Here is a 16,291-nt window from a genome sequence, read left to right on the forward strand (position 1 = left end):
CTGGGTGTGAATCTACTTTATGCCAGATAAGACATAAGCTTTTCTACTCCCTATATATAAACAAATATTCCTTTTATTGTGAAAATAAGTTTATTATGATTACATCAGATCCTAAACTTTTGGATGTCCTCTTGAAAGGCAACAGTTAGTTGCCTTGGTTCCATTTAAAAAGAAGAAAAAGAAGAAAAGGAAGAAGGAGGAGGAGAAGGAGAAACAGGAGAAGAAGAAGGAAGAAGAAAGAAGTAGGAAGAAGAAGAAGAAGGAAGAAGAAGAACTGAAGCATGATTAAAATTGTGGGAAATAAGCAGCCCCGGAAAGACCAAGCCTTAGGCAGAACTGAGAAGTAGAGGACTTCTTTCCTAGGGTCTTTCCTAGGCCACCTCTTTTACCTATTAGCAGCCTTCTCCAGAAAGCCACCAGGGCAAGTCCCCTATTCTAAACCCAGTCCTTTCACTTATTCCTGTCTAATTCCTGAGAATCAGATTCATTCAAGATAGAATTAGATCACTCTCCGATTCTTAATTTAAAAGTAAATAAGGCTTCCTTTTAAAATAATGATAATTATTAACATTCTTTTAAAATACAGATCAGAAAAGAAAAAGGGCCCACACTATCACTCAGATAACCTTGTTGATTTTGTTTAAAGGTCGTACAAATTAGAATATGCAGAATACAAAAATGTACAAAGAGAAAATTTAAAAGACTCTCCCAGCCACCTACCAACTCAGTTTCTCTCTCCAAGGGTTATCACTGTTTGTTTCTGTGTGCATTGTGTAATTTGGGGATTTCCAGGAAAATAAGATTGATATACCTATACCCAAAAGCAGGAGCTCTTAACTGGAGTCCATGAACCCATAGGTGTCCACAGATGCCCTTCAGGGGATCTGTGAAACCCCTGAAATTATGCCTAAAAATTGTTTGTGCACTGTCTCATGGACACACATGTGCATGCATGCAATTTTCTGAGAAGGACCATCATTTTCTTCAGATTTTCAAAGGAGTCTATGATGCCCCTACCAAAGGTTAAGAATCAATAATGTAAAGTATTAGTGAATCATTGTGTTATCCCTGAAAGTGAAAATATACATTGGAAGCAGCATAAAAGGAGTAGACAAGTCATAGACTTTGTAAAGCATTAAAAAAAGGGAGGCAGAGTAAGATCCCAGCTCTAGCACATCCTAAATGTGTGAATTTGGGTTACTTGCTTAAATTCTCTGAGCCTTAGTTTACTCATCTCTGAAACACAGCTAATACCTAACTAACAGGAATCTTATAAGTATAAAAGGAAATACTATATGTAAAGTGCCCAGCACATGGAGTTATTCATTATTCAATAAATGTTAGTGATCCTCTCCCTTGCCCTCCTTGCTTCCAGTAATGAAATTGCATTTATCAAAAAATGGGGACTTTTATAGATATAAGACCCTTGAGTATCTTTAATAGTAGTGCTTTTAAAGTACTATGTCAATTGATGAAGAAAAGATGTTTGGGGGTGAGGAGGGGGCAGAAAGTCATTTGCTACCACATGTGACAGCAAGCAGGATCCCTATAGGTCAATGTGATACTTGCCTAGTTTTACTCCTATTTCTAATGCTTGTCAATCATTCCTTGCTCTCATGACAGAAATTGAAAGCCTGTTTGATGAACCACCAGAGGGCTGTACCTGTTCTCAGTTAGGGAATTTATTATCTCAGCATCTGGAAACTCCTTTGACCAATCCTCTCAGCTTTATGGGTGTTGATGGAGACCTGAATACCTTGATGAAGTATGGCACTCTTTCCAGGGAAGGAGGCCTTCAAGTTCAGATAGATCAAGTAAAAAGCCAATGTGCAGACCTCCACCATGACTGTAATAGGACCATGGGCAAGCTTAGGGCCATAAATATTTCTGAGGATGTAGGATTCTCTGAAGACATATGTATCTCTGGTGCCGTGGACATCTCTGGCAACATGAGCATCTCTGAAGCTATAGGTTTCTATGGAGATATCAGCTTCTCTGGGGCCATGAACTTCTCTAGGAGCTTGGGCATCTCTGGGACACATGCCTCTCTAAGGCCAGCACCAAGGAGGCAGGCTGCTCCACACAACAGTGAGCTACTCATCTGCTTCCCTGCTAGGTGAACCTGCAACACCCCCAATGATCCTTGTCCCCAAAAATGGATGTGTTGCTTTTCCAATTGGTTTAAATGGGTGAGGCCAGGGAACCCCTCCTCTCATTTAAGATTTTGGAAGGGGACTTGGGCCTCTACTAGTTAAGTAACCAGTATATGCATATCAAGCAGCCCAGAATATAAGCAAGAGAATGAATATGTTATTGTTCTATAATGGGATTTAGCTTTAAAAATGGTGCTTTTCAGCTGAGATATTACACTGGTTCCATTATTCCATTTTCCTTAAAGATCAACCTCCCCTACTTTTCTACCCTTACTGCCATAGCATAGCAACAAGTAGAAATATTGTCATAGTGGAGAATTAAGAGCCTGTTGAGGGGATGGAGAGATGGTGTGCAGCAGGTAACTGAACTGCAGAGTGGCTTAAAAGAAAATTTTACTTTCAGGTATATTTAGTCATAGGGTGTAAGCTAACATTATTGCTAATAGAGACCCCAACATTTGCCAGATAAATAAATAAAAATAATCCATGGGTACATGAGTGCTTTGTGGTTTAGAACATGTAAGGAAATATGTCTCACAAGTTACAATGCTTGCTTTTCCCAACTCACACTCTAGCTAGGTCTTAAAATACCCACTTAGCCAACTCCCTTTTTCATAGATAGCCTATAGATAAACTTGAATCCACTACATTCTAATGATCAATTCCAAATTAGCAGAGTCTGAATTAATAATACTGATTAATAGCATTCTCAACATCAGTTCAGGGCACAACTGAAAATCTCAGAGCTTTAGAGCCTGGCTTACACATGGCCTATGTGCCCATTGAAGTTTTCCTAAAACAGGACTCTTCTTATGTCTTTTTATGAAGACCTGTAGTTTTACTTCTCTACATATCACATCAAGTTTGTGGATTTTTAGACACAATTGGCACTATTTTTAAAACCTGGTAGGCTTAACACTTTGTACTGATTTACACTTTTAAAAAAGCCTATTTTTAAAGCATGTAAAAATACTCCTGGGGGAAGGAGATGTGTTGTTTGAACACATTTTCCCCTATTGGGATTGACACACTGGCTGTACACTTTCCCATGGATATTCAGTCATGGTTAACCCACTTCCACTTGCTGCACAAGGTAGCCCTTAGGTAACTTGGGTCATGCACTATATATTGTCAGCATTTTCAGAACTCCCATTGCCAATAGAATCCAGGTCCTCACTCAAGAGTCTGTAGGCTCAAAAAAATGAGATGTCTTAGTGAAAGAGCCACCTCTGTTACTACCACAGCCAGTTATAAATACAGACATCTCTAAAGGATCAAACTATTACTTTTCTCTTCAAGAAAGAAAGACCTTTTAATTGAAGAGTTAGGGTAGCAGAGAAGGGCCAGGATGGCTCCTTGATTTCTTAGCCCTAGCTAAACTAAACACAAAATAATATTTCTCCTTAGAGGAAGAACTTTAAATAACTTTGTTTACCTTTTTCATATGTAAATAGGAACTATTTTCTAATTATCTCTTCTTTTAGCTTTTTAATTCTGTGTTTTTAAAGAACTAATTCATATGTGTCTTTTCCATTTATAAATTGGGGCCAGTTTTCTATGTACCTCTTCTTGATAGCTGCCTTGTTCCTATAATTTTTAAAACATCAATGTGATTTCCTATTATATCTTCTCTGATACCCCTCTTTCCACAGTTTGGTCTTGGCTTATATAGCCTAAATCATCAGATGTTGTCGGTTGTCATTTGACTTCTTACTTCTGGGAAAAAAATGGGATTTGTGCAAATAATTTTGACCTGGAAGCTCCATCTAATCTTGGCTTTGTGAAGAAAGTTGTCAAAGAGGATGACAGTACCAATCATCTGCCACAAATGAGTTTATTATGGACTTGCTTTATACCTAGGGCTCTCTCCTGAATCTCAGTCTGAATTTTACAGACTAACTAGTATGATATTTCCAGTAGTGTGTTAAGGTTCTTTTTTTTTTTTTTTTTTTGAGAAAGGAAAAAGGCAAATGGCCTTTGTAAATCCTACAAAAAGTTGGTTTAAGAGTCTCAGATGTATTTCTACAGATCTGTACAAGGGCAGTACACAGTACCAAACTTTCTTAGATCCAAAACAAAATTAACCATTAGTGAAAAGGTCTTCTCAATACAGTTCTAAACTGAGAAGTGGTAAAGAGCAACAGTGGTATTTCCAGTCAATTTGTTTGGTCTTTTATTATTTTTATTCCCCAACATGTCCTATATTACTTGTATATGACATACATGGAACTAAGAAAACCATGTTAAAATCCCCCATTTACTCTCCACACCAAACACCTCCCTGTTTTACAGCTGGACTTGAAAAAAATCTGAGAGGAAAAAAAGTTCGGTGGAATCTAAATAAATACTGGTAAAAATCCAGTAGCTGTCTGTACTCAGGAGCCTAGAAATAAAGGGGAGGATCCTGAGGGAAAGTTACTGAGTGTGCTAGAAAAGATCATCTATTAATGGCTTTCACTTCATACCCTCATATAGCACCTATGTTATGAAAGAAATGTGACTCCCTCCACCACTGCCCTACCCTTCCAGTTCCCAGAGCAGAAAATTCCATTCTCATGTGACTGCCCCACTTCAGTAGGAAAGCATTTAACCACCTGCCACTGTCTCATCCTTAAACCTGACCTCTGCTTGTTTCCTACACAGCTTTCCTGGGCCTGGGTCACTGCTTATCTTTTCTAAGCATGAGGCAGGCTCTGTGCCTGGGTGTGTAGCCATACTCAGATTCTACATGAGCACCTTTTTAAAAAATAATTGTCAAGCCATACAGAATATGACTTCTCTAATTCCCTGACTGTGAGACTTGACAGTCTGTGCCTTCCCCTTAAATAGGAAGTACTGCTTTCTTCACCAATCACCGCAACCGATGTCTCCTTTAGATATCAGAGCAAGTAAAAGTGTGTTAAATGCTCTGTGATTTGTGATTTTTCTTCACAAAAGGCAAGTGTGCTTTGAAAGCTGTCTAATTTAGGCCTACGTGTCTTGCTGGGGCTAAATGAAACATTCAGAAGTTGGCCAGTGTGAAACAAATAGCTTCCATGTTAAGTCAGGTGCCCTGTTCCCTGGCATTTTCTAAAGCTTTAGGGGTGACATAAAATCCTCTTTCTCTTCCAAAGCTTTGTTGCCTTTCAACCATTTTCATGGCTTTGTACTCTGACTCTTTAGAGAGCTCTAAACTAGCACTTATAGAATCCCAGTTGTGGAGAACGTGGGGGAACGGCAGGTGGAAAGAGAAAGTAAGGCAGAAATACAGCTGATAGTTAAGCAAAATGAGTATTGCCAGTCCAGGATGACCAGCATTCCAATTAATTAAGATTTCATGTGCTCCAGTAAGGTCCAAAAATTTCCTCTTTTCCAAGTAGTTCTGTGGCTGATATATTTTCTTTTAAGGCTATCTTTTACACTGGTAGAAAATTTTAAGAAAGCTCTGAGTTGTATATTTTCTTTGTCAACACTTATCTCTGCCCTTGCAGTCTCATCTTTTGCAAATATTTCCTCCCATTCCATAGGTTGTCTCTTTATTTTGCTTATGGTTGCCCTTGCTGCGCAAAGGCTTATAAGTTTAATTAGGTTACATTTGTTTATTTTTTATTTTATTTCTATTGCCTGGGTAGATTGCCTTAGGAGAACATTGCTAAGATTTATGTCAGAAAATGTTTTGCCTCTGTTTTCTTCTAAGCATTTTATAGTGTCTTGTCTTATGTTTAAGTCTTTAAGTCATTTTGAGTTTATTTTTGTGTATGTTGTGAGGGAGTATTCTAATTTCATTGATTTACATGCAGCTGTCCAGTTTTCCCAACACTATTTGCTAAAAAGACTGTCTTTTCTCCATTGTATGTTCTTGCCTCCTTTGTCAAAGATTAATTGACCACAACTTTATGGGTTTACTTCTGGATTCTCTATTCTGTTCCATTGATCCATATGTCTGTTTTTGTACCAATACCATGCTGTTTTGTTTACTGTAGCTGTGTAGTATTGTCTGAAGTGTGGGAGGGTTATTTCTCCAGCTTCGTTTCCTTTAGTATTGCTTTGGCAATTCTGGGTCATTTGTGATTCCATATAAATTTTAGAATTATTTGTTCCAATTCTGTGAAAAAGATCCTGGATGATTTGAAGACATCATATTAAATCTGTAGATTGCTTTGGGTAGTATGGACATTATAACAATATTAATTCTTCCAAGCCAAGAACATGGGATATCTTTCACTACTTTAAGTCATTTTTAATTTCCTTAGACAATGTTTTGTAAATCTCCACATGTAAGTCTTTCACCTCCTTGGTCAAATTTATTCCCAAGCATTGTATTGTATTGTATTTATTTTTATATTTGGATGCAATTTTAAAGGGGATTCTTTCTTTACATTTCTTTTCTAATATTTCACTGTTAGAGCAAAGAAATGCCACTGATTTCTGTATGTTAATCGTGTATCCTGCTACAATGCCAAATTCTTTTATCAGCTCTAGTAGTTTTTGTGTGGAGCCTTTAGGATTTTCAATTATAGTATCATGTCATCTGCATATAGTGACAAGTTTACCTCTTCTCTTAGAATTTGGATCCTTTTTTAACATTTTTGTATTGAGTTATAGTCATTTTACAGAAGGGACAGACTGGGATTTCAAAATTTGTAGATACTGACAGGCATATGTAGAATAGATAAACAAGATTATACTGTATAGCACAGGGAAATATATACAAGATCTTTTGGTATCTCACAGTGAAAAAAATGTGACAATGAATATACGTATGTTCATGTATAAGTGAAAAAATGTGCTCTACACTGGATCCCTTTTCCTTCTTTTTCTTGTCTAATTGCTATGGCTTTAACTTCCAATACTAGATTGAACAGAAGGGGTGAGAGTGGGCATCCGTGTCTTGTTCCATTTTAGTGAGAAGGCTTTCAGCTTTTCACTATTGAGTACTATGGTGGCTGTAGATTTATCATAACTTTTATTATGTTGAGATATGTTCCTTCTATAACCACTTTGGTAAGATTTTTTTTATCATAAATGGGTGTTGAATTTTATCAAAAGCTTTTTCTACATCTATTTAGATGATCATATGATTTGCTTCCTTTCTCTTGTTGATGTCATGTATCATGTTGCTTGATTTCACATGTTGAACCTTCCTTGCGTCCCTCAGATGAACCCATCTTATTCATGGTGTATGATCTTTTTTATGTGTTGTTGGATTCGGTTTGCTAATATTTCGTTGAGGATTTTTGCATCAATGCTCATCAGTGATATTGGCCTATAGTCTTCTTTTTTGGTGGTGTCTTTCTCTGGCTTTGATATCAGGGTTATTGTGGATTAATAGAATGAGTACAAGAGTATTCTTTCCTCTTCAAACTTTCAGAAGAGTTTGAGAAGGATTGATATGAGCTCTTCTTTTTATGTCTGGTATACTTCCCCAGTGAAGCCAGCTTTTCCTGGACTGTTGTTAGCAGGGAGTTTTTTTTTTATTATTATTATTGATTCTATTTCATTTCTGGTGATTGGTCAGTTCAAGTGATCTATTTATTCTTGGTTCAGTTTTGGTGGACTTTAGGTTTTTAAAAACTTGTCCATTTCTTCTAAGTTGTCCAGTTTATCACCATATAGTGGTTCATCATGTTCTCTCTGATTTTTTGCATTTCTGTGGTGATGGTTGTAATCTCTCCATTTTCATTTCTTATTTTGTTTATTTGTGTGCTCTCTCTTTTCTTCTTGGTGAGCCTGGTCAGAGGTTTGTCAATTTTGTTTACTGTCTCAGAAAACCAGCTCTTGCTTTGATTGAGTTCTTCTATTTTTTTTCAACTCTGTTTTACTTATTTCCTCACTGATTTTTATTATTTCTTTCCTTCTGCTGACTTTTGGTTTTGTTTGTTCTTCTTTTTCTAATTCTTTTAGGTTGTAGGCTAGGTTATTTATTTGAGATTGTTCTTCTATTTTGGGGAAGGCCTGTATCACTATGAACTTCCCTCTTATGCCTGCTTTTGCTGCATCCTATAGATTTTGTGTGGTTGTGTTTTCATTGTCATTTTTCTCAAGGTATTTTTAAAAAAATTTTCCTTAATTTCAGTGTTGATTCATTGGTTTTGTAGTAGTTTAGTCTCCAGGCTGTTATTTTTTTCTCACTTGTTTTTCTGTGATTGATTCCTGGTTTAATGCCATTGTGTTTAAAGAAGATGCTTGGAATAATTTCTATCTTCTTAAAGTTAATGAGGCTTCTTTTGTGCCCAAGTATGTGGCTTATCCTAGAGAATGTTCCATGAGCACTTGAAAAGAAAGTATATTCTATGTTTTGGGGATGTAATGTCCTAAAAATATCAACCAAGTCCAACTGTTCTGTTGTGTCATTTAGTATCTCCATTGCCTTATTGATTTTCTTTCTGGAAGACCTGTCCAATGATGTTAGTGTGATGTAAAATTCTCCTACTATTATTGTATTCCCATTAATTTCTAACCTTATGTCTGTTAGTATGTTTTACATATTTAGATGCTCCTATATTGGGTGCATATATGTTAATAAGTGTGAAATCCACATCTTGTATTGCTCCTTTGATCATTATATAATGCCCGTCTTTATCTTTCTTTATGGCCTTTGTTTTAAAGTCTATTTTGTCTGATATGTGTATTTCTACTCTTGCTTTCCTGTCATTTCCATCAGCATGAAATATCTTTTTCCTTCCTATCACTTTCAATCTGTGCGTCCTTCACCCTAAAGTGGGTCTCTGTAGGCAGCATATTGTAGGCTTTTGTTTTATTATCCTATTTGCCACTCTATGTGTTTTGATTAGAGCATTTAGTCCATTGACATTTATAGTAATTACTGTTGAATATGTGTTTATTGCTATTTTGAACTTTATTTTCCACCTGGTTTATGGTTCCAATTTGTATTTCCTTCACAATCTTTGATGATAAGCATCTTTTCCTGTGCTCACTGTCCATCTGTTTATCTTTTTTTGAGAAGTGTTTATGTCCTTTGCCCATATTTAATAGGATTCTTTGTTTCTCTGTTGTTGAGGTTTAATAGATCCTTATATATTCTGGATATTAATCTCTTATCATATATATGATTTCCAAGTATTTTTTCCGATTCTCTGGTTTGTAATTTCACTCTGTTAATACTGCTCTTTCATGCACAAAATTTTTAACTGTGATCAAGTCCATTTTACCAACTTATTTCTTTTTTGTCTGTGTTTTTGGTGTCATATACAAGAAATCATTGTTAACTGCAATATTATGATTTTTTTTTCTATTTTTCTACTAAGAATTCTATAGCATAGCTCTTACATTTAGGTTTTTAATAATTTTTGAGTTAATTTTTGTATAAGATGTTAGAATACATATTCCTTTTTTCCATGTGGATATCCAGTTTTCCCAGTACTATTTGTTGAAAAGTCTGTTATTTCCCATTTGAATGATCTTAGAACCCTTGTCAAAATTCTGCTGACCATTGTACAACAGGGAGAATATAGCTAATATTTTATAATAACTATAAATGGAGTATAACCTTTAAAATTATGAATCACTATATTGTACACCTGTAACTTGTATAATATTGTACATCAACTATACTTCAATTTTTAAAAATCTATTTACCATACATTCAAGGGTTTATTTCTAGACTCTTTCTTCTGTTCCATTGGTCTATATTTATGTCATTATACCAGTGAAACAGTATTTTGATTAATGTAGATTTGATGTAACTTTACAAATCAGAAAATATGATCTCCAACTTGTTCTTTGTTACCATTTTTTATTGATTTATAATCATTTTACAATGTTGTGTCCAATTCCAGTGTAGGGCACAATTTTTAAGTTTTACATGAACATATATATATTTATTGTCACATTTTTTTCTCTGTGAGCTACCATAAGATCTTGTATATATTTCCCTGTGCTATACAGCAAAATCTTGCTTATCTATTCTACAATTTTGAAATCCCAGTCTATCCCTTCCCACCCTCCACCCCGTTGGCAACCACAAGTTTGTATTCTATGTCTATGAGTCTGTTTCTGTTTTGTATTTATGTTTTTTTTTTTTTTGGATTCCACATATGAGTGATCTCATATGGTATTTTCTTTCTCTTTCTGGCTTACTTCACATAGAATGACATTCTCCAGAAGCATCCATGTTGCTTCAAATGGTGTTATGTTGTCGGTTTTTATGGCTGAGTAGTATTCCATTGAATAAATATACCACCACTTCTTTATCCAGTCATCTGTTGATGGACATTTAGGCTATTTCCATATCTTGGCCATTGTGAATAGTGCTGCTATGAACATTGGGGTGCAGGTGTCATCCTGAAGTAGGGTTCCTTCTGGATATATGCCCAGGAGCAGGATTCCTGGGTCATATGGTAAGTCTATTCCTAGTCTTTTGAGGAATCTCCATACTGTTTTCCACAGTGGCTGTACCAAACTGCATTCCCACCAGCAGTGTAGGAAGGTTCCCTTTTCTCCACGGCCTCTCCAGTATTTGTCATTTGTGGATTTTTGAATGATGGCCATTCTGACTGGTGTGGGGTGATACCAAATTGTAGTTTTGATTTGCATTTCTCTGAAAATTAGTGATGTTGAACATTTTTTCATGTGACTTTTGATCATTTGTAGGTCTTCCTGGGAGAATTGCTTGTTTAGGTCTTCTGCCCATTTTTGGACTGGGTTGTTTGGTTGTTTCTTATCAAGTCATATAAGCTGCTTATAAATTCTGGAGATCAAGCCTTTGTCAGTTTCATTTGCAAAAATTTTCCCCTATTCCGTAGGTTGTCTTTTTGTTTTACTTATGGTTTCCTTTGCTGTGCAGAAGCTTGTAAGTTTCATTAGGTCCCATTTGTTTATTCTTGCTTTTATTTCTTCTAGGAGAAAATTTTTGAGATGTATGTCAGATAATGTTTTGCCTATATTTTATTCTAGAAGGTTTATTGTATCTTGTTTTATGTTTAAGTCTTTGATCCATCTTGAGTTGATTTTTGTATATGGTGTAAAGGAGTGTTCTACCTTCATTGCTTTACATGCTGCTGTCCAGTATTCCCAACACCATTTGCTGAAGAGACTGTCTTTATTCCATTGTATATTCTTGCCTCCTTTGTAGTAGATTAGTCACCAAGACTGAACCAAGAAGAAACTGATCACTTGAACAAACTGATCACTAGAAATGAAATCGAATTAGGAATAAAAAAAAAAAAACCTCCCTACAAATAAAAGTCCAGGGCCGTATTGCTTCACCAGAGAATTCTACCAAACATACAAAGAACTCATACCAGTCCTTCTCTAACTCTTCCAGAAGATTGAAAAGGAGGAAATACTCCCAATCTCATTCTATGAAGCCACCATCACCCTGATACCAAAACCAGGCAAAGACACTACAAAAAAAAAAGAGAATTATAGGCCAATATCACTGATGAACATAGATGCAAAAATTCTTTCAAAATATTAGCAAATAGAATCCAACAGCACATAAAAAAGATTATACATTATGATCAAGTGGGGTTCATCCCAGGGACACAAGGATGGTTCAACCTACACAAATCAATCAATGTAATACATCACATCAACAAGAGAAAGGACAAAAACCACATGATCATCTCAATCGATGCAGAAAAAGCATTTGATAAAATTCAACACCCATTTATGATAAAACCTCTCACCAGTGTGGGTATAGAGGGAACATATCTCAACATAATAAAGCTATATATGACAAGCCTACAGCCAGCATAGTACTCAACGGTGAAAAACTCAAAAGCTTCCCACTAAAATCTGTGACAAGACAAGGCTGCCCACTGTTACTACTCCTATTCAACATAGTCTTGGAAGTCCTAGCCACTGCAATAAGGCAAGAGCGAGAAATAAAGGGATCCAAATTGGAAAAGATGAAATTGTTTTCTTAATTATCCTGTTCATATTTTTATTGCAAGTATATATAAATGCAAATGACACTGATTTTTGCATGTTAATTTTATATCTTGCAACTTTGCTGAATTTGTTTATCAGCTTTGACTGAGTCCTTTGATATTTACAGTGATTATTGATAGATTTTTTTTTATTACCATTTTGAACTTTTCCTGTTGATTTGGTATTTCTTCTTTGTTCCTTTCTTTTCCTTTTTGTTTTGCTTTTTGTGTTTTGATAATTTTCTTTTGTATTAGCTAGGTTTCTTTTTGTTTTTAGTGACTCCATTGTATGCTTTTGATTTGTGGTTACCATTTTTCAAGTATGTTAACCCCTTACTATTATGTGTTCTTTCTCCCCTCTCCCACCTTTTATGATTTTGATGTTCTTTTTATAATTTTTTTTACATCTTCATGTACATCGTGTTTATTCTATTGCAACACATTGTAGTTATCATATTTCCAATTATGGTTTCTCGTTTCTGTAGCATCCTGCTTCTTTTCTATTTAAAGTAGGTCTTTCAATGTTTTTTTAGGATAGGTTTAATATTGCTGAATTCTTTTAATTTTTGCTTGTCTGTGAAATTATTTTTCTTTCCTTCTATTCTAAAGGTTAGCCTTGCTAGATGGAGTATACTAGGTTACAGCTTTTACTCATTCAGAATTTTGACTATATCTTGTCACTCCCATACATCAGCTGAAAGTTTTATGGGGGTTCCCTCGTAACTAACTCTTTGTTTTTCTCTTGCTGCCTTTAGAATAATTTATTTATCTTTTACTGTGGCGATCTTAATTATAATATTCCTTCGTGTAGGTCTATTTGGATTCTTGTTTGAGACCCCTTTGCTTCCTGTACTTGGATATCTGATTCCTTATTTAGGTTTGGGAAGTTTCCGGTCATAATTTCTTCAAGTACTTTTTCAATCCCCTTTGCTTTTTCTTCTCTTTCTGGGGCCCCTATTATGCATTGTTTAGCACACTTTATATTATCCCATAGGTGTTTTATATTGCTTTCCTTGGATTTTATTTGCTTTTCTGTCTTGTTTTGATTGGGTGACTTCTATTGTCTTGCCTTCTACATCTCTTATTTGTTCCTCTGCATTATCTAGTCTGATTTTGACTGCCTTTGGCTTAGATCTTATCTCAGCCATTGAATCTTCTGTTTTTAACTGGCTCCTCCTTATAGTTTCTATTCCCTTTTCATAGTACTCTCTGACTCTTCATAGTCTCTCATTTCCTTTAGTGTTTTTATCATCTTTTGTAGTAATGATCTAGTAGACTGTCAAGGTCTGTCTGGTTGTTCATTCCTTCAGCTCACTTATCTTGTTCTTTTAATTGGGAGTGGTTCCTCTGCTTCTTCATTTTACTTATATTTCTCTAGCTCTATGGATTCAGGAGTATCAGTTATCTACTGAAGGACTGTTTTATATTTTGTTTATTTTTATTTAAAGTGGGAGCATTCCTGTGTAGACTATGTGTGCCTAATAGTTTTGTTGTGAGGGCTGTTCTTAGTATGGATGGTTGCCACCTCTTTCTTCCATGTGTTTTAGCTGTTATCCCTTTGATTGTGGTTGTGATTGGTGTTTTTATGATTAGATCCTGCCCTGATTACTGTTGAGTGGAGCTTCCTTTTTTGTTCTACGGATTCCACAGCTTTGACAAGGGCTGGGTCTGCTCCCCTCTTGCTGAAAGAGAGGCTTCTAGACCCATTTCTGAGCTGTGGTGTGTGATAGGCAGGTTTGGAGTGCTCCAGCTGGGAAGAAGAATCAGTGAGTGTACCTCCATAGGAGATATCCCCTGGGAAGTGCTCTCTGTGGTGTTGTATGTCACTTGTTATGCAGGCTTATGAAGTACTCTTTGTTGACACTGCCTTTGTCCCCACCTTAGCTGTGTCAATGTCAGCCACCCACTCTGGTGTCCCCCAGGTTCTAGGCCCCAGGAACTACCAGTGCAGACCCGCCAATGTCAGGTGCTAAGACCCACCATAGTGAGAGTGCAGCCACACACCTGAATCTGTGGTGTGCCAAAGGATCAGTACAGACCTCAGCCCCATCTCTACATACAGTACCTTGTGCTGGCTTGTTGTAAATACCTGCACTTGCCCATATCATACACCAGAACTCCACTAACTGCTTCATTGTCCCAGAAATGTGGTTCCACAAAGATCCAGAGGGAGCACATCCACCCTCTGCTTTGGTCTGTAAACAAATCTCAGTCCTGACTGTGAAGTCACAGGGCTGCTGGCTATGGATTCAGCTTTCAGCCCCGCCTCTATGTAGCAGTAATGCCTATAAACAAGCCCACCTCCCTTCTCAGGAGAATGCACCAACAGTGGAGCCAAGGGGAGAAAGCAGCTATGGCATGGCTGTGTTGCACTCCTTCCCACCATGAACACCAGCATTGGTGCTTTTTTATGGGTGTATCAGGCTGTTCTGTTTCACACACACCCCTAGCCCAAACTCACTCTGTTCTCCAGTCCCCTGAGCCTGCCTCTGTGCAGTGGGCCCCAGCCCTATGCCCAGGGTCCTCACCAATCTCTAGAAACCAGTCTGTGCTTGTCCCTGCAGGCTCAAGTCTAGGACTGGAGATTGCAGAGACCCTTCATGCCAATTCTGTCTGCCGTGTTGCTGCCATTTTCTCCTCAGATGCTCTGCTTCTGTCCCAGCTGATCTCCCAACTGAAAAAGGGCCTTCCTAGCATGAGGGTGCCTTTCTTCCTATGCTGCTCCACCCCTGCAAGTCTGGTCCTGCACTGATTTTTTTCTTTTTTTCTCTTAGTGGATTTTGTGAGAATCCTTCTGTATTTCAAAGTGAGAGACACTCTGTCAGAGTTCAGTAGGTGTTCTGTGCAATTCAGTGGGTTTGTAGGTGTAATTCTTGGTGTATTTGTGGAAGAGGTAAGCTGTGAGTCTCTCTACTCTGCCATCTTGGTACCTCTCCCCAGAAAATTGACTTTAAAAGTAAATAAATAAATATACAGAGCATCAGGAACCTGTGTAACAGTTTTTAAGACAATATTCATGTCTTTGGAATGAGAGAAGGAAAGGAGAAAGAGAGTGGGGCTGAAAGATTATGTGTAGAAATAATTGCTGAAAACTGCCAAATTTGATGAAAAATGCAAACCTACAGATTTCACCTGAGCAAACCCCAATGAGATTAAACCCAAAGAAATCCATGCCAGGATACATAATAATTAAACTTGTGAAAACTAAAGACAAACAGTATTAAAAACAGCCAGAGTGAAACAATACTTTATACGTAGGATTTTATAGGGAGATACCAATTCAAGTGAGAGTGATTTTTTTATATTAAACCATGGAAGCCATAAAAGAGTTGGATATTTTTCAACTACTGAAAGAAAAAATAACTTTCAACTGCAAATTCTGTATTCAGTGAAACTATCCTTCAGGAATGCATAGGGGAAAGATATCCACAGATGTAGGAAAACTAAAAAAAAACTTGTTGCTTGCAGACTTATTCCTAAACATCGGCTAAATGAAGTTCCTCAACAGAAAGGAAAAGTGAAAAACATGCAAGAACCAATTGGTAATTTAAGCTGAAAGATGGAAACTCTAAGAAAGAATGAAAAAGAAATGCTAGAAACAAAGCATAATGAAATAGAAATGAAGAATGCCTTTATGGGCTTATCAATAGATTGGACAGAGCAAAGGAAGAATCAGTGACTTGAAGAAAAGTCAGTAGAACCCTCCAAAACCAAAATCCAAAGAAATTTTTTTACAAATGAAAAAAATATGTAACAGAATAACTGAGAACTGTGGAACAATTATATAAGGTATAAGATGAGTGTAAGGGGACTAACAGTAGAAGAAAGAGAAAGAAATAAAAGCAATATTTGAAGCAATAATGACTGAGAATTTCCCAAAATTAATGATAGACAGCAAATCATAGAAGCTCATAGAATACCAAAAGTAAATACCAAAAGAATCTACATGTATGTAAATCATATTTAAAATGCAGAAGATCAGGGGACAGGAATAGCTCAAGTGGTAGAGCACATGCTTAGCATGAATGAGGTCCTGGGTTCAATCCCCAGTACCTCCTCTAAAAATAATTAATAAATAAATAACCTGAATTACCTCCCCCACCAAAAATTTTTAGTTGAAATGCAGAAGATCAAAGACAAAGAGAAAATCTTGAAAGGAGCCAGAGGGGGGAAAATGCTATACCTTTAACAAAGCGCAGTCTTCTCTACAAAACCACACAAGCACAGAGAGTAGAATAAAATATTTAAAGTATTGAAAGAAGAAAA

The sequence above is a fragment of the Camelus dromedarius genome, chromosome X (genome assembly GCF_036321535.1).
Source record: "Camelus dromedarius isolate mCamDro1 chromosome X, mCamDro1.pat, whole genome shotgun sequence".
Lineage (NCBI taxonomy): Eukaryota > Metazoa > Chordata > Mammalia > Artiodactyla > Camelidae > Camelus > Camelus dromedarius.